This window comes from Rhinatrema bivittatum, chromosome 2 (assembly GCF_901001135.1).
Source record: "Rhinatrema bivittatum chromosome 2, aRhiBiv1.1, whole genome shotgun sequence".
NCBI classification, from domain to species: Eukaryota; Metazoa; Chordata; class Amphibia; order Gymnophiona; family Rhinatrematidae; genus Rhinatrema; species Rhinatrema bivittatum.
In genome coordinates this window covers 122,839,703-122,860,127 of record NC_042616.1, presented here as the reverse complement: position 1 = coordinate 122,860,127, position 20,425 = coordinate 122,839,703, and positions in this window count along the sequence as shown.

The window sequence follows — 20,425 nt, the reverse complement described above, 5'->3', positions numbered from 1 at the left end:
GGGCTTTACGCGCGTCGCCGGGCCTTTTAAAAATAGGCCCGGCACGTGTAACCCCCCTACGCGCGTAAATCCAGAGGATTTACGCGCGTAGGGCTTTTAAAATCCGTCCCTTAGTAAATAAGATCCTTAGCTGGTTATATTTAAAATCTGTCTGGACAAGTATATTGAGTATTTTTTTAATATTGGATAGCAGATCTGCTATCCAATATTCAAAAAACTTGAGAAGGTGCTAGAGGCTAGGCACTGCTAAATAAGCCAATTCTCCTGGTCATGGAGCAATGTGAGAATATAGCTTTGCAGTGTTTGAAAAGCTTAGCATATGTTCTAGCTTTTTTAGGTGCTGGTGTTGGACTGGCAACAGATGGGGGCAATAGGCAGGGTGAAGCTTAAAGGCTTTTATTTTGCACAGATGTGTGCAAAATCCCACACTATGTGTGAGCACAAGTGAAACCTGCATAGTCTATCTTATTAAATAGATCCAAATAAGAAGAAATAAATAAATCTGTTGTTAGGGTCGTAGAATAGCAAGGTGATCAGAAGTGCTCAGGTTACACAATGTCATTCTACATCCTGTAGCCACTCAGTGCAGAAGCTTAAGTATGCTTGGTCAGTGTTCTGTAGGGACTGATTTTGCCATATTTATTTTTATTTATTTAAATATTTTATATACTATCGTTCCATGTATAGATCACAATGGTTTACAAAGTAACATTCATAGTTATAACTCAACAAACAAATGAACAATGATTGGTTACAACAGTGGTATTCATAGGCATTAATATTTAGCAAGTTTAACTTTTCTAGTAAATCTTCATAATTGATCTTATATTTATGGCAAACAGTATTGTAAATTAAAATGAAGTGATAGTTTTTACATCTTAGTTAGTGGGTTGTTTTGATATTCTTATATTCTCTTGTTTGATTTATTCTTCATGATTAGATTATTATCTTTTGTCCTTCTTGTCTCTGTGGCTCTGTATTTTCAGATGATTTTAAGTTAAATTATAAACTTTTTGAATAGCCATGCTTTTAGTTCAGAAATAAATTTCTTTTTATCTGGTGTAATATGTAACGACTCAGGCATAGCATTCCAGAACTTTGGACCCTCTATGGAGAACATAAATCTCTTATTTGTGTTAGGTGTGTGCTCCGTATTGTGGGAATAGCCACTAGTCCTTTATTTTGAGATCTTAGTGCTCACTGTGGATTGTATGGTTGTAGTGTCACTCCTAACAGGCTGGTATTATTTGATTGAATAATGTTGAATATTATCATGAATGCTTTATAGTAGATTCTGTATTGTACTGGTAAACAAAGCAATGACATCTCGAGGGTGTTATGTGATCATATTTCCTAGATCCTAATAAGAGTCTTGCTGTGGCATTTTGAAATAGTTGTAGTGGGTTTAAGTTACAAGCTGGAAGGCCTAGTAGTAAGGAGTTGCAGTAGACTAGGTTGGAGAAGATTAGGGTTTGCAGTACAGTTCGGAAATCCTTAAGAGTTAATAATGGTTTTAATCGATATAGTATCTGCAACTTGGCCTAACAATAAGAAGCACAATGTGAATACAACCTACCTCAACCTCTTGATTAAGACGTCCCAGTGGAATGGAGCTCTGTGACCACAGTGCTAATTGTTCTGAGGAGTTATACAAAAGAACGTAGGGTAGGGATGGTAACTTTCAAAGGGGCTCGCAGGTGCACATTGAGGCATGTGTGTCGGCACACATGGAGGAGAAGTCCATTAACTGCTATTAATCAAATTGTCTTAGAGAATAACCACTGCTATTACTGGCATCAGTAGCATGGGATCCTCTTAGTGTTTGGGTACTTGCCAGGTTCTTATGGCCTGGATTGGCCACTGTTGGAAACAGGATACTGGGCTTTATGGACCCTTGGTCTGACCCAGTACGGCAATTTCTTATCTTCTTATGTTCTTATGAACATGGCAATTTTATAACATAATGCACATATGTTATAAAATTGTCTGGGCACGCATATGTGTATTTCCTATTTTGCAACTGGACACGCAGAGCTGTGCACATCTGGGTATGAGCTGTGCAAGTGGGGGAATTGTATAACCAGTGCGTGTCCACACCATGACCAATTTCGCCAGTTCATCCACCAGTTCGCCCAGTGTACAGCTAGGTCCCTCAAAATCCCCTGGTTCAAAAGCCAACACTCCCCTCAGTTACCCCAGACCCTTTAAACCCCTCAGGGATGGCTGGGTTTTTTTTTTAACTTAGCAGAAGTAAAGTTACGCGGCACTGGACCTGGGCACGCGGCCAGGCGCATAAGTATTTACACGCACATCTCTTGCCCCTGCCCATGAATGCCCATGATGAAACCATGTTCAAATCATGCCCCTTTTTGAATTGGAGTGAGATACTCACGGCACGCATCGGGAGATGTGCGCTCATGTAGGCAACTTTTAAAATCTGCTGGTGCGTGCACATCTCCCAATTTTGGTGCACACCGGGCTTTTAACATTTATCTCTCTGACTGTAAGTGCAGGTGTTTGCTTTAAACTTTCAGGAGACTATGGTGCCATATGCTGCTGAAACACAAAGCCTTGTTTTATTTGCAGCCTCTCTCAACACAATGCCTTCAGATCAGTGTCAGTTTGGTACTGCCTTACCTAGTGAATTTTTCAGGTTTTTTTGTAGCACAAGCTGGCAGTCTGGTGCAGGTGTGGCTGCTTCTATTGTACATCCATCACATGCTCACTTTTCTGGCTTAGCACATTTCCTGCTTTGCCCATCTTACATATAACTTTGTGGGGAGCCACTGAATGTAAAGACTGTCCCTATTAACAGGTAGCCATCTGTTTAGGCTATATACTTGCCTCTGGAGCATAGCAAATATGTTGTGCATGGAAGCAGTTGGCTACACAGAGTGGATCCTGCTCAAGGGTTCTTAAATTAAGCTACCTTATAGAAACAGGCTGCATCACCTTTGACTCTGTAACGTGGCACCACTTATAAAGTGGCCAGCCTGGGCCCTTTATCCGAAGGGTGATAGAAGCTAAGATTTGTAAGTTCCGTGATTTGGTGTGTGGCTGTAAATTGGATTCAATATTGTTTAAGTCAGAGGTGTTTCTAATCCCCAAAGAATTGTGTATGTTTTTGTTTACAAGACGTGTTATATATGCTACCTTTGGTGTTCTTCAGGCACATGTAAACATGTAAATGAGCTACTATACTGCATGTAAGTCCTGATTTCTAACTGGTGAGGGTCTGTGGATGTTTATCAATTTTAGATGCCTCTCCTGTGCAGCACTATGATCTGCATCATAAGTTTTAGAGTGACAGCAATGGCTAAAAGGAACGTTTTGCAGGCGTCCATGCATTGTGCAATGCTGGGGTAACTTGCTCACTGTGTGTTATAGTGTCATATTTAGCAAGGTTTATGATAAGTACTCTTATGTATGCTTTCTAGTACTGTATAAGTATTAGCCATTTAGAAGTAGATATTCAGACACTATCTTGTTGAGAAAGCCAGATCTTATTTATTTATTTATTTATTTTGAATTCTTATATACCGACATTCCTGTAAAGTATACAGATCATACCGGTTTACAGTGTAACAGAACTGTCACGAGTGGCGATTACATAGAACATAAAACATTAGAACATCGGAACACTTTGTACATAAAATATTAGAGCATCAGAACATTGGGAACATTTGGAGAATGCAAGGAACAAATGGAAACCTTATAAACTGAATGCGAGATAACTATAAGACATTAATGCCGTAATATTGTAAAAGACTTAAGATTTGAAGCTAGTAGTCAGGGGAGTAAGGGGGGAGTAAAAGGGAGGTGAAATTGGAGGGAGGGGTAGGTCAGGCGGAAAGGATCAAGAAGCTGGGATTGAGCCGGTGGAAGAAGCAGAGGAAAAAAGGCTCCCTGATGAGGCCTCGGGGACTGTGTCGTGAGTGGGGTGTGACCAATTTATCCTCGCGCCTTAGTCCATGTCCTTCGAAAAGCGTCAGAGTGAGCTTGAATTTCCGGGAAGGCTTGCATGAAGAGCCACGTCTTTAGATTTTTCTTGAAGGTTTGGTGACTAGGTTCTTGCCGTAGATCTGGTGGAAGAGTATTCCATAGAATAGGCCCTGCTGTTGAAAATGCTCGTTTTCTTAGAGAGGATTTGGCAGGGGGGGCATACAGGAAGCCTTTGTACGCTCTCCTGACTGGTCTGTCTGAAGTGTGTGGACGGAATTGATTACTGAGCTTGAGAGGTGCGATGTTGTGGATGTCCTTGTGGATCATCATGAGAACTTTGAAGAAAATCCTAAATTTGACGGGTAGCCAGTGAAGTGACTGAAGTATGGGAGTGATATGGTTTCTTTTATTTGAGTTGGTGAGTATCCTGACAGTGGCATTCTGGACCATCTGCAGGGGTTTGATAGTTATTGCAGGGAGACCTAGCAAGAGGGACTTGCAGTAGTCTAATTTAGAAAGGATGATAGATTGAAGCAACAGACGGAAGTTTCAAAAATGCAGGAGAGGTTTTAGTTTTTTGAGTACTTGTAATTTAAAGAAGCATTCTTTGGTGATGTTATGGACAAAAGATTTAAAGTTGAATTGGATGTCGAGCCGAACCCCTAAATCTCTGACAGAAGGGGAGAGGTTGATAGCTGTTTTAGCGAATTGAGAAGCGCTTGGGGAGTTGAGGAGAACTTGGTTTTTATCCAGTGAAATGATGAGGAACTCGGTCTTATTTGTATTGAGGATCAGGTTGAGGCTAGCTAGAAGATTATTGATCGATTGCAGACAACTATTCCAGTAAGACCAGGTTTTTTGCAGGAAATCTGTGATTGGGAGAAGAATTTGGACATCATCAGCGTATAGGTAATACGTTAATTTTAGATTGGAAAGTAGTTGGCAAAGTGGGAGCATGTAAATATTAAAGAGGGTAGGAGAGAGAGATGATCCTTGTGGGACTCCCAGGTTTGATTTGATGGGGTGTGATTCCTTGTTGTTGATCCTATCCTTGTAAAATCTGTTGTCTAGGAACGATTTAAACCAGTTGAAAGCCACTCTTTGATAGAGATGTGCTTCGTTTTTTTCTACCGGGTCGTTTTTTGACTCGGATACTTCGTGGTAAAATTCGGTTTTTATCGTTTAGTTTTTTTGAAAAACAAAACGAGGAAAACCGAAACCGGGCCAAAAAATGAAGCGGGAAATGAAGCTAAAAAACCCCCCACCCCAAGCATTTAAAATCATTTTCGTACATACATACAAACTCCCCCCACCATCCCAATCCTTCCCCAAGACTTACCAACATCCCTGGTGGTCCAGCGGGGTCCCGGGTGCCATTTGTTCCTCTGTGCCCATGTGCACCATTGCCAGCCTTGCTCAAAATGGTGCCGAATAGCTTCTGAACTACCATGTCACAGGGGCTACCGGCGCCATTGGTCAGCCCCTGTCACATGGCCATCGGCGCCATCTTGTGCTCCTACCATGAGCAGCCAACTCGTCCTTGATCCTGGGAGCTAACCCATCTAAAAAGATAGATCGAAGGCAGTGTTCTCCCCAGTGGAGTTAAGTAGCCAGAGTACGAAATTCAACCATATAATCTGCCAGAGAACGCCCACTTTGTCGAATATGCAGTCGTTCAGATCCGGAAGCTGCCAAACAACCTGGTTTTTCAAAGACTGTCTGAAAAAGATCGAAAACTCAAGGAAGATCTTGGAGAATGGGATCTGAGCATTCCCATGGGGGGGGGGGGGGGGGGGAGCCCAGGCTAGCGCCTTACCCTCAAGTAAGGATAAAATGAAGATAGTCTTCATAAGATTGTCTGGAAACAAAGAATTCTGGAGGCAAAAATACCTGTTGCACTGGTTAAGAAATCCCCAACAATGCAACGGATCCTTGGCATAGCAAGGAGGAGCAGTTAGCGAAATAGCAGAATGGAAAGATGGTTCCGGCATCGGAAGACTCGATGTAGATGAAGTTGGAAGTATGCTCCCAGGCATCATGGAATCAAAACGAGTACTGAGCTGGTCCATGAAAACCGCTAATGACTCCAAAGCCCTTTGCTGTTCCAAAATCTTCAGAGCTAAGCCCGGAATACCCTCCATGGCCTTGGCAACCTGTTCTGGATGTGGACCCTTTGACTGAAGGAGAGTCATCCAACTCATGAGGAGGAACCCCATTAATCCTTCCTTCAGGAGGTGAGACTAGAGAGAATCAGAAACCCCGCTGAAGCTTCTCCAATACCAACCCACGTTCCCCTTAGGTTGAGCCCTCGGGTAGCAGGGTCTACTGGACTTACGTGAGGTCTCAGATAGACATCCGGGCACAGAACAAGGCAGGCAGTGATATTCGTGGACAGTCAGCGAAGATCAAAGGATGTCAGTCCGAAGAGTCAAAGGAATCATAAATACAGACAACCACCGGTACCTTAAAAATCATGGAAGAACTCAGAAAACTGAGGAAAAATCAGGAATTACAGGAAACCAGGAACCTTGGGATTCTCAGGAGATGAAGAAAAAACAAAGAACCAGGCACAGAAAAAAACATTGCGAAAGCACTAGTGCAGTGCAGGGACTTTCCTTATATAGTCCCTGCATTGTGATGTCAGATGAAAGAACCAAGAGGAAGAAAACTACTGGTCCTTTAAAAATAAATGTAAACAACCCGCGCACCTATGGAGACCCGATGGCAGGGAAACCCGGAAACCCCAATGAAAATGGCAAAGCCCAGAGCCGCGCTACAACCACGTGCCCAGCAGGATCCCGACAGTGACCCGACCCCAGAGGCAGAGCCGAAGGCAGATGAGCTGCGATCAACTCCCGAGCGTGTCCCACATGCGCCGCAATGGAAGCATCGCAGCCAGGCCCAGCGCCGCGGCCAGGCCCAAGCCCCAACTGCCAGGATGAACAAAAGGAAAGCGGGATCGGACTGACAAGTCAGACCCACACAACAGGTGCTGACCCCTGGCTCAACCCAGAGCCGTCACTTGAGGTGGCCCTGACTCCCTAAAAGTTAAATTGTACAAAAATGAGCCCATGCGGTGATGGCCCCATCCTCCACCCCCAAGACACAATAGAAATTAGGGTCCTGAGCCCCTGAAACTCCCCCAGCCCCCCAAAGGTGAATAGCACAGTTATGAGGATAGGTGCAAAATGATGCACCTAGGGAAAAGCAACACAAGTTATAGCTACACAATGCAAGGTTCCATACTGGGGTCTGGAAATCACCACCCAGGAAAAGGATCTAAGTGTCATCATGAAAATATGTCAAAATCCTCTGCTCCGTGTGTGGTGGCAGCCAAAAAAGCAAATAGAAAACTAGGAATTATTAAGAAAGGAATGGAGAATAAAACAGAGAATATCATAAAGTCTCTGTATTGCTCCATGCTGCGATTACACCTTGAGTATTGTGTACATTTCTAGTCACCACTTCTTAAAAAAGATTTAGCATTATTATTATAGGTACAGAGAAGGGTCATCAAAATGACTTTCTGGAGGATCATTCCCTGCTTTTTCAAAACCAGTTTGGGTTTCAGAAATATAGTTATACTGAAACTTTACTTATTAGGATTTTCAATACAGTTTGAAGAGGGTTTGATGGAGGCCAAGATTATCTCTTAATTTTATTAGACATTTCGGCACTTTTCGATACAATTGACCACCAGATTCAGATTAATTGGCATATAAAGTTAGGAGTAAGCGTCCAGCCCTTGAAATGGTTCATTTCTTTTTTGAGTAACAAGTATCTTACTATCAGCGACAGTAAGGGGTCTGGGGGTTCTTATGGATTGCCATCTTGCTAGAGCTTCACATATAAAATACCGGATTTGTTCAGGATGTTGAGGCAACTTAAACTATTTTGAGAGTTTTCTGATTTTAGGTTTGTCTTATAATACTGTCAAGCCTGGTTTATTACAATTCCTTGTTTCTGGGACTCCCAAATTTCTCCTTGCAACCTTTGTGGTTGTTTCAAAACCCAGCTGCTCAGCTGTTGACAAGCTGTAAGAAATTTGACAAATTACTCCAGTTTTGGCAACACTGCACTGGCTTCCCATGAGAGCATGGATTGACTGTAAGGTACTAATGTTGACGCATACATTGATTAACAACCAAAAAACATTATGGTTGGGTTCAACACTAAGTGTACACTCCATCTAGATCTCTCCACTCCCAAATCAAGGGTTTAGTAGAAATTCAATCTATTAAGAATGCACATTTAGGTGAGATTCGATATTGAGCTTTTTCTGTGGTAGGAACATGCCAACATGCCAGAACAATTAAGAACACAGAGTGAGATAACTACCTTTAAAAATTCTCTAAAGATGTGTTTGTTTCAGCAGGAGTTTGGAAAGGAATGTTAGCAGGAGTCCCAGAAAAAAAAGGGAATATTATTGTAACCAGGGAGAAAAGAGTCCAATCCAGAAACACAGTGTAATGTATTTCATATGTTATGTATGTGATTTTATATTGGAACCTGCTGCAATATTAACGTGAGTGGCAGAGCCTTTGAGAGCTACACTCAGGTTGGGGGCAAATAAAATAGTTGAGTCTAAATTTAAGTTGATAATGCATGCAAAATGTTTTTATCCAACATCATTTAGAAAGGTTCTGAAATCTGCAATGTTACAAGTTTTCATTATAGAAAAAGAGAGTTTGACTACTGCATAGACATTCATTTTAAAATGGTGTGGTTCCATCTCATGTTGACATACCAATATAATGGAATAAGCTAAATCTAAACAGTATAAAATGATCTCTTAAAGAGAAAAATGTTTTAAAGCAGTCCTGGGTGTAGGATGTAATGGAATATAAGCATTTCAGCTTCTAGGTTTCATAACATATATTGTAGCTAAGAAATGCCAATATCCCCCCAAATATATACCTGTCATGCCTTATTTATTTCATACTGCAAATGAACCTATGAAATCCTGGCAAATTCCTAATACGTTTTATAATATAATAGGAAACTTCAGCACTATGCTGTAAATATATTGAATGCTCAAATCTTGCTGGACTGGATGGCTCTGGGGATTAGTAGCGGGTCCCATAACCTTTCACCTTAATGTTATTGGTTCAAATCCAGTTCAGGATGGGAGTGAAAGTCATTATCATCTAAAAATGGTTTGGCAATCTATGTGAAATGATGTTGTAGTTTCAATTCAGTTCCCAGGGGACAGATGTCCACATCACTAAACCCACCATCACAACTTGGTCCTAATTGGCAGCACTGTTGGCAGGTCAAAGATTGTACAGGCAATGAAGCCTGAATTACCTTCTCACCTTTAGAGGAGGTTTCTCAAGAGTAGGGTCAAGGCACATTGACAGAATATTGTGTGTGGGTGGGGAACTTAAACTGCCACTTCCTGTGCTGTTCCTATTCTATGAATTAAAGTGAAACTTTGATTTCCACTGCTGTCAATCTGGCACCTTTCATAAGTAGTAAATTAATCACAAAGGAAATATTCCAATTTTGCACAATCTACTGTAATTATTTTATCTCTGTTACAAATATTATGTGAAGCACTTACAGTTTTTTCTAAAGGTATTGTCTTTTGTGCCATCAGCTATGAATAATGCACTTCATTTAGGACTGATTTTGAAAATTTTGAGAACTTTGCAACACAAAGTTTATGTTGAAAGAGTTAATTTATAAGCAGTAGATTGACCATTAGACCCTAATCTCCAGACTTTTAAGGAGCTGATATTAAGAAATGTTGGTCAGTTGAAAAAAACCCAATTTTGCGGTTTGGGAATTTTTTTTTTTTTTTAAGGAATGATGAGTGTTAACCGTGTTTTCTCAGAAGAAAGTGTATGTGTGATTAAGCCAGAGGATAAGGGGAAAGTGGTGATGATCATGGACAGGGATAACTATATAGCTGAGATTAAAGACAATTATCAGATGACACATCTTATAAGTAATTGAGTAGAGATCTAATGGGACAGCTTCAATCATTTATATGACCTCTTATTAATAAAGTGAAGCACCAGGCTTATTTAACAAGACAGGAACATCAGTTTTTTACCTTATAGTTTTCCAAAGCTCCTGTAAATTATACTTCCCAAAGTGGATAAGTCAATGATAGATTCACCAGGCTGTTTTATTGTATCAGCATTTGGATAATTTCTAAAACCTTTTTCTGTTTATATTTTTTAAATTTTCTCTTTATTCAATTCTTAATATTTATTACAAGTAACATACTTGAGATAAACTAATAAAGGAAAATGTACGCAGTTGTCAGACAAAAAAAAAAAAAAGGCATTCTACGAGTCCACGATTAGCTGAGAAGAGACTAAAAATATAGGAAAATTGAAGCAAGAAATAAGAAGCAAAAAAATGACATAGCAAAAACTAATGCAGCACAGAGATCTACTGTATCTATAGCTTCAGTTACAGCTGCAGTTCATCTCCCTCTGACTACTGGTCTGCCAGGGACTCATAACTGCTGAACCAGTCTAGATGGCTGTTCTTTGTTGTGCCAGTCACAGAGACAGAGAGTGGTGAACTGTTTCATCATTCTAATACATGTTTTATGTATTCAAGAACTGAGTACTTTGGTTTCTGAAACTAGTAAAACAGTTTAACTGATTGAAAGATCAAGAGAGATTGAGAACTGAGGGCAAAGCAGGAGAAGTTTGCACATATAATAAATAATTGAAGAGTATTTCCTTCTGGTTGAAGGTTAATCCAGCTAATAAACAGATTTTGTGGGTCAGCAGGATCTCTCTTGAAGATATTAAATTTTAGTTGCAGCTAAATTAATCTATTCTTTTTAAAACCTCAGGTAAGGAGCCTTGTTGATATTTTAGACTCACCTCTTATCATGGAGGGCTATTATCTCTTCTACAATTGAAAAGGTAATGTTAAAATTATGAATGGTTTGTGAACTAAAACTATATTTGATCTTCCTGATTTAAAAATTGTACTCTATTGAGTGAATTTTCAAAGAGGTACATGCATTCAAAAGTACATATATGCATGTATATAAAGCATACTCCAGTTCAGAAGTTACGTGCCTCATCTCAAATATCGCTTGAAGTACTGGCTAGTAGTGTACATTGGTCTAGTAAGATTAGAGCAAAAATTTTTTCTATGCAGGATCCTATTTTATGAAATGCTTTACTTTTCGACATTCGCAAAATTCAGATATACCTGATTTTTCAAAAGAAAGTGAAGGCTTTTTCATTTGCACAAGTTTTTGCATTATTGTGTCTTTAATTTTAACTGTATTTTTGTTTATTGTTTTTATATGTTTGGTTTATTGTTGTTATATGTTTGGTTTCTGATTATGTATATTTGTTTGTAATCTACAATGAATTTTGTTAGAATTGAGGAATATAAGATAATTTAAATAAATAAATAAAATGCATGCAGAATCTGTATTTTGTAAATGTGCGTGAAAAACAAAAGGCTCCTAAGAATTATTTATAGCACAGCTCAAACCAAATATTTGTTAAATGTATCAAAAAATTGTTATAAAATTGTTATATAATTTTATAAATGCTGCATCAGCAAGCCTGTCGACGTGTTCAATCTCTTGGACATGAACCGTCTGGTCTGCACATCATTTGCGGCTAGGCAGCTATATATGATTATACCAAGACAATATAATTTCTCAAGTATTGTATCATCCAACTCTCACGGCAAGACCAGCCTGTTACGTTGAAATTATATTTCTGCGTCTGTCCCAGAAATCCAGTCAAGGATCTAGAGTTGCAATGTATTTATATGGCTGAAAGCCTCAAAACTGTTTACAAGAATCCTCTGACGTGCGATTCAATTGACCTAATGTAATTGACCCGACAGCGGCCGGTGTTTCGCTGTGGAGCTGCAGCTTCATCAGGGGTAATTGTCTGAGAAACAAAACAAATGTCAGAAAGTCGGATTGGAACATAATAAATATAGAAATGTGAATACTTAGCTGGACATTACTGGATGAGCCGACCTGCTTGTGGTGAACTAATGGTCTCACGAAAACGTCTTGAAGAAGCGGGACAGAGACCGCTATGCTCAGGTATTGATGATTAAATAGCCCGTGCAAATTCAAGCGGGATGACGTCACACAACGCCGTCGTCATGACCACCATATATATTGTGAATGAACTGTTTAGTGGACCCTTGGTCCGACCTGTGAGAGACTGGGGAGAGGTGTACTATAGTCTCTGGAGAGTGACAGGTCGGGAGGCGGATACCAGGCAGGAGCTGGAGGTGAAGTTCACCCTGGAAGCCAGCTCCTCTTGTATCACATTGTTTGGAGCATTCACATAGTTTTGAGTCCCTAAAGGCATGCGTTTTAGCACAACACCTCCCCTCTTGGCGTGGTGGAGATTTCAACACCCTGCTCTTGCTGGAAGAACAGCGCTGGATTCACCAACTTAAAACAGTTCAACCTGAAGGTCTTAATTCTACTCTGGAATTACAAGTCTTTCTCGGCTGAGCTAAGTTAGACAGATCCGAGTTAAAGATGATAACACACGGACCTACGCACTACTTGGATAAGCATTGGTATGCAGTTCTATATTTGTGTATATATGGTGGTCATGATGACGGCGTTGTGTGACGTCATCCCGCTTGAATTTGCGCGGGTTATTTAATCATCAATACCTGAGCGTAGCGGTCTCTGTCCCACTTCTTCAAGATGTTTTCGTGTGACCATTGGTTCACCACAAGCAGGTCGGCTCATCCAGACATGTCCAGCTAAGTATTCACATTTCTATATTTATTATGTTCCAATCCGACTTTCTGACATTTGTTTTGTTTCTCAGACAATTACCCCTGATGAAGCTGCAGCTCTGCAGCGAAACACCGGCCGCTGTCGGGTCAATTACATTAGGTCAATTGAATCGCACAGTCAGAGGATTCTTGTAAACAGTTTTGAGGCTTTCAGCTGTATAATTACATTGCAACTCTAGATCCTTGACTGGATTTCTGGGACAGACGCAGAAATATAATTTCAACGTAACAGGCGGGTCTCGCCGTGAGAGGTGGATGATTCAATACTTGAGAAAATTATATTGTCTTGGTATAATCATATACAGCTGCCTAGCGCAAATGCCATCTACTCTCACACCTTAAGCTTACCCATTACCTCTATGCAGACGACATACAAATCCTCCTTCCGATCACAGAATCCCTTCAAAAAACCATCACGTACTGGAACGAATGCCTACAGCCCATCAAAAACCTACTCTCAAGCCTCAACTTAGTATTGAATGCTAATAAAACCGAAATGCTCATTGTCTCCCAAGATCCACGCACAATCTCTTCCAGCCTTTCTCTACCAAACACAAACAACTCGTTCTCATCTGAAGTCAGAGACCTTGGAGCATGGCTAGATAATCATCTAAACCTAAAAAAGTTCGTAAACAATACCACAAAGGACTGCTTTTACAAACTGCAAGTCCTCAAAAAACTTAAACCCCTCCTTCACTTCTCCGACTTCAGGCTAGTACTACAATCCATCATTCTTTCCAAGCTCGACTACTGCAACTCCCTGCTACTAGGTATTCCCGCCAACACTATCAAACCATTACAGATGGTTCAGAATTCAGCGGCTAGAATTCTAACTAGCACTAACAAAAAAGATCATATCACCCCAATCCTTCGGAACTTACATTGGCTCCCCATTAAACAAAGGATACTCTATAAGGTACTCACTATCATCCACAAAGCGACAAACAAATTAGCCCCCATCACATTAAGCTCTCAACTCCAACCGCACACTTCCTCCAGACCAATCAGAAGCGCATACAGAGGAACACTGCATGTTCCGCAAATAAAATCATCATTGAGCAAACGAGCGCTATCTTCAGCAGGCCCACACCAGTGGAACATGCTTCCCCCAGATCTTAGACTAGAACCCAGTCATCAAGAATTCAAAAAAAGACTGAAGACTTTTCTCTTCCAACAAGCTTTCCCAGACGCTTAATCTTACTGTGACTGACAGACTTCCTAATTACTGACAAACTTACTGTGACTGACAGACCTCCTAATTACCAGGTATCCCTTAACTATGGACGCTGTATCAAGTACTATTTTTAAGAATCTGCAACTGGACAATTATCTTTGAGCTCAAAAATTCACTTTATTTCATATATATATTAGGCACTGCTTATATTTATATTTATTGCTATGTTAAATAGTTATACTTCTTATATAAAATATTATATTTCTTTATTTATTACCAGTTAAAATATTATTACTTTATTTAGCACTATGTTAAATTGTCAACCAGTTATACTGTTCCATATGTTATACGGTTCCATGTAAAGCTCCGCTCTTTGTTGAGCAGTTCTTCGTTGTATGTAAACCGGAGTGATTTGTAGTCCCTACAAGAACTTCGGTATATAAAAATTAAAAATAAATAAATAAATAAATAAATGTGCAGACCGGACGGTTCATGTCCAAGAGATTGAACACATCGACAGGCTTGCTGATGCAGCGTTTATAAAATTATATAACAATTTTATAAAAATGTTTTGATACATTTTTTGGTACATTTAACAAATATTTGGTTTGAGCTGTGCTATAAATAATTCTTAGGAGCCTTTTGTTTTTCACTAAGTTGATTTATAGGTCCTAACCGTGCTCTTTTTTAGAGATATTTTGTAAATGTGCAACATACAATTGTATGTGCACATGTTTAAGTAAGCATATGTGTGAAAGAAGGGGCATGTTAGGGCATGGTATGCATCTACGTACATAATGAGCAATTTTAAAAGTGACTTACATGCAAATATCGTCAAAAGTACTTGAGAATATTTATTACTGCTCATTTATGCACATAAGTGCAATTTTTGTTACTGTTTGGTGACTTGTTGTTTGGCAGGCTGCCTTCTCTGGGTGAGTGGAAAGGGCAGCAGGCTATGGGGTGGGAGGGAGTGTCCCTGGGACAGACTGGGTCATACTGGAGTGTAACTGGGACTGTATGTAATTGAATGTAATTTTGTGTTCTCATATGCTTCAAGGTGTGATGTGTATGATCATGTAAGCAGTGTTGATTTGGTGGTCCATGAGCCTTCCCTGTAGGCTGCCACACTTACCACTCAAGCCAGGCCTCAGCAGCTGCTCCCCGTCACTGCCGCATCTCTCCTTCCTCCAGTGCAGCGAGACACTGATCTATGGTGTGTTGGGATACTGCCGACAGTCTCTGTGGCGGTATGCCACTGATGCCTTCCCTGGGCCTCTATAAATTGCTCACGTGCCTGATTTTAACTCATTTAAAGGGCCCGGGGTAGGAAAAGGCCAGTAGCGCCCCTTGATGACCTCTCTGGGAAGGGCCTATAAAAGACCACTGGTGCACTTCCTCTTCACCTCAGCAACAGGTCTCCCTACTGCCTGAGTAGTGTGAGTTGCCTCAGCATCCCTGTTCTTGCGATCTTAAGTTCCTGTGTCTTCAGTTCCAGTCAGATTCCTCATTCTCCTGTTCCAATATCTTCAGTTCCAGTGCCTTCATTCTTCAATTCTTGTGGTTCTCATCCTGTTCATCAGCCTCTGTGGTCAGTCTTCAGTTCTTCTGTGTGCCTTCCCTCCTGTGCTGCTCCTTGCATTCCTGCTCTGCCTCTCCATCCTGTCTTTCTCATGGATGGATACCCGGTATTGACCTTGGCCTGACTCCTGGACTTCCTTGAACTCTTCCTGCCTCTGACTACTGCCTGACTTCTGGACCTCTATAAACGCTGCCTGCTATCGACACTCACCTGTTTCAGGATTCACCTAGCAAGCTTAACAGATTTTCTGACTATCAGCAGAGGCCCCCACCTGAGACCTGCTGGCCCTGGCACCTGAAGGCTTAACCCAAGGGGAATGTAGGCTGGTATAGATGAAGCTCCAGTTGGGCCTCTGCCTTCGCCTGCTACAGTAGGGGCCTGCAGGGCTCCTCCATGCAGGTTGTGCCAACTCCACCTCAGCCCAAAAGTCCATGCTTCCAACAAGCAGTTAGAGAGCAACCCTTTAATGGGAGAAGTGTAGGCAAAGGAAAGTTCTCCTAGCTGCAGGACACCCATGTCCTACAGGTGATGGCAAGGCCATATATTGGTTCCTTGAGTAAAGGAAGTTTTAGTTCAGCAATATTTGATTACAAGGTGCCTAGCTAGTGATATTGGCTTGGAGGCAGACTCTATCAGAGTAGTTCATGTTGGGGTGTGGTCTATATAGCAAGGCATCAAGGGCCATGTAGCGGCACCTAGTGTATGCGCGTTGCTAGGATAGGTGGCATATACTTTCCTTGGTAATAATTTTGGGAGTGGGTTGAACTGCACCCTCAACAGTTTCAAACTAGGCCTGGGGGCACAATATAAAGTCACTCTTGACCATGCTGCCCGTGGATCAGAAAAATGCCAAAGACAATGTTTTCTTGGCATAAGGATTTGTTGAAGCTCATGGCAGAGATAGGGCCTTGGAGATTAGTAGGCCAGCAGTGATACTGGTGATGGAAGAAGGAATTAGACAGACCATGCTCTAATCTCCCTGATCTCTATATCATGAATTTACTTCAGGCCCCATACTGCCTCGCACACAGCTGATCTAGCCTCCTCTGTTTTCTTCTGTGCAGTTCCTGGGCCTTCTTATTCAGGTCCTCAATCTATCCAGAGAAATAGGAATACAAAGTTTTCTGTGCACTGTTGCTGCTTGTGTGACCTCCATACTGGTATATTTCTCTATTTTAAACTGAAGTCTGGAGTTAGTAGCATGGCTGTTTGCACTACCATAATGTGCCTAGAAGTGGTTTCCTGCCAGCAGGCCCCAAAGAACACCAGAACAGGGACATTCTCAGAAGCACCACGATACCCATTTTCATGAGGGAGCTAGCTGGTGTTGGGAATCCTGGCCGTGGGTCGCCGCGGCTGGGTTCCCCTACCTGTGCTGGCAGACACCAGCTTCTGCCTCTCTCCACGGTGCTCCAAGGCAGGTTGTATCGGGGCCTTCCTGCCGCATCCTCCCCACGAGGGAGATGCCGCCGACTTCCTTCTGGGACCCGCCTCCCTATGTGCACGAGCTTGGCCAGGACGACCTTTTAAAGGGGCCGCAGAGGGGAACCTTTGGTCCGGCCCCCAATGAGGATGTCATCAGCTGGGGCTATTTAAGCCCACGCCTGGTAGCCATTCCTTGCCTTGGCAACAGGTCAGCTTTTCTGAGAATCTAGTTGCTGCATTCCTGCTTGCTCCAGCTACTGTTCCTGTGTTTCTGCATTCCTGCTGTTCCTGTTCTCCTGTTCCTGCTCCCGTGGTACTGCTTCCTTCTCCTGATTCTAGTTTTTGAATTGTCTTCTTAGTTTTGACTTCGGCCTGGCCTCCTGATTCTTCTGTCTGCTGCCCATCCTGACCTTTGGCGTGTTCCCAGATCCTGCTTGTCTTCAGCTTGCCCCGACTTGTGGCCTGGTTCCCCGTGATGCATCGTCACTGCCTGCTCTGACACCTAGACCATCTTCATTCATCTGGACCTCTGCCAGCCTCGACCCGGACCATATTCTCTGCTTCCTTCCATGGATATCTCTCTGCCAGGAGACCTTTGCCTATGACCTGCTGGCCCTGGCACCCAAGGGCTGAACCTGAGGGGAACGAGGACTGGTATAGGTGAAGTTCCTGTTGGGTCCCCTGCTTCTGCACTGCCTTATGCCTACGAGACCCACTGGAGGGCCTTTCCTCAGTGGGAGTTCCAGCTCTTGAGCCAGCTCAAGGGTCCACAGTGCTAACAGTTTGCCAAGGCCATGGACCTGGCAGACCTCTCCGGGCTCCAGGCCATCCCGAGCCTGGTTCAATGCCTACAGCATCAGCAGCATTGTTTGGATCTCTTGGAAGCCACAGTCGAGCGCCTGGCTAACTGCCTAGACTCTTCTCCCCAGTCTGCGGCTCCATCACCACCTCCCGCTCCAGCACTGGCACCTTCTGCCTCTCTGCATCTGCCGGCACCAACCCGTTATGCTGAGGATCCAAAGCAGTGTCGGGGTTTCCTCAACCACTGCTTTATGCGCTTCTCTCTCCAGCCAGTGCAGTTCACTTCAGACCAGGTTAAAATGACTTATATCTTATCCTTATTGGATGGCAAGGCCCTGGCTTGGGCTTCCCCCCTGTGGGAGCGGGGCAACTCCTTGCTTGGGGACCTTCAGCGGTTCGTCCACACATTTAAGCAGGTCTTAATGAGCCAGCTCAACTGTCTACAGCTGCCATGGAGCTCCTCCACCTACGCCAGGGATCTCAACCCTTGGTAGACTACACAGTCGAATTTCGCACACTAGCTTTGGAGCTGGGCTGGTGGGAGGACAGCCTGTGAAGTATTTTCCTGACCTCAAGGATCAAGGACGAGCTTGCTGCTTGGGAACTTCCTGATGACCTAGAGTCTCTAATTGACCTGATGGGGCAGATTGACCGCCGCCTACAGCAGCATGCCCGAGAATTGAAACCTGGGTGTAGGCCAATTCCACTGGCCCCTTTCTTCTCTCGACTGCTGGCTCCACCTCCTCCTGCTGAGCATAACTCTTGGGGTGGTGAAGAACCCATGCAGATGGGTCGCAGCCCTCTCACTCCCGAAGAGAGACAGCGGCGTTGATCGCTTGGCCTCTGCCTCTACTGAGGAGGCAAGGGCCACTTGTTGGCTCAGAGCACAGAACGTCCGGGAAACTCCCAAGCCTAGGTGTCACAGGGGAGCTGAGCCTGGACTGTGTGAATTCTTCTCCCCAATGCATGGCTCCTGTGTCCTTTACATACTCGAGAGGATCGTTCCCCATGCTGGCTTTCATCGACTCAGGAGCTGGAGGGAACTTCATTTTAGCTGACTTGGTGAAACAGCTCCAGCTCCCAGTATTACCAAGAATTCCACTGTTGCAAATATCCTCCATCCATGGGAGTCCCCTTCCCGCTGAGTCACCACTATTACTGCTCCTGTATCTCTCTGCACTGGGATTTTCCATGAGTAGGAGATCACCTTCTTTATTCTGGAAAAAGCGGTCCACCCCGTAGTGTAAGGGCTACCCTGGCTCCAAAAGCACCCCCGAGCATAGATTGGAAGACTCTTCAAATTTCCGCCTGGGGCCTGGCCTGCTTCTCCTCCTGTTTGACGGAATTACTCCGGTCTCGACTACCTCTGGCTACCACTTCCCTGGCCCTTCCAGCTCACTATGTGGACTTCACTGATTATTGGAGTAATGAAGAGGCACATCAGCTTTCATGGCAGGCAGGAAGAGAGAAGGCAAAGAGGCAAAGAGGGTTTGTCCTCCCGAGCCTCTTCCTTTTATTGTACATTCATACAAAGGCAGATGATGTGTCATTACATGATTGGCTACTTTCCCATAGCAACAGAAGAGTCATTACACCATTGGCTTTGGCTCAGGGGGTGTGCACGGATCATATCATTGGCTGCTGAAATCTATACCTCCTGACTTTGTCCTGCCTCTGACTAGGGAAAACCCAGCCCTACTTTCAGGCTATCAGGATTAATTATAAGCCAGAGAAATACATGAAGTCAGGTATCCTCTCCTAGGCAGAGAGGCTTAAGCACAAGTGATGCTTTTATTCAGGCAAATGTCAGGGAGAAGGGAAGTTAGTGTTTAAACCTGATGAAATGGCTTGCTGGCAAGCGCATATTTCCCACATCTCACCCTTTCTGTTTTTGTTTAGGCAGCTCAGTAAAGCTTTAGACCCTTACTGAAATCTGTTATGTCTTGGTATGGGCTGGAAATAGGGGAAGGGGGATATGAAGAGAAGAAAGCTGATTCGACGTGGTGTGCCAGCTGTCGATGAGCTTCTGAATCTCCATATCACCCAGAGCAGGTGCAGGTGGTGTGCCAACGCTGCAGGGCTCCGGATTCCCTATTAGGCATCTTACAAGACATCTTTGTATCCGGGCTGAGAGCAAGGTTTCAATATGGATATGAGGTTGGGTATGCACTGAATACAGCATCACAGGCAAATAATTAAGATAATTACAGTAATTATAATAGAAATCACCCCTTTGAGACCAGAAATATCAGGGAGTCAGGACCATAGCCAGTCCCATGGAGAAGTTGGTATTCTGTCTGAAAGTGGTGCATCAGCAACCATGGTTTCTATCTGCTCTGTGGTATGTGTGAGGTTTGCTTTATAAACTGATATGTACACACAGCAATGAGATCCAATTAATGCACAAACACCACCCTTTAAGGCTAAAATGGTTTGTAAGGTATAGCTGTTCTGTATGCTACTTCTCTAATCTGAGAGACTTCTGTTGTGAGTAGTATTAATGCATGGACTGTCTGATTAAATATGGCAGTCGTCCAGTTAGCTAGGATGTGTAAGTCTCTGTAATTCATATCTGTCCCCATTGGAGGAAACAGGCTTCTAGCTATCTGAGTTTCTGTATACTTTTCTATGGGATTATTTATCGCCTCCCTTTTGTTAGGAGCCTTGCTTTGGGTAAATTATTGACTGCATAGTATGAGGGGAGGATGTAGCCTAAAGTGCATCTGTCTCTCCAT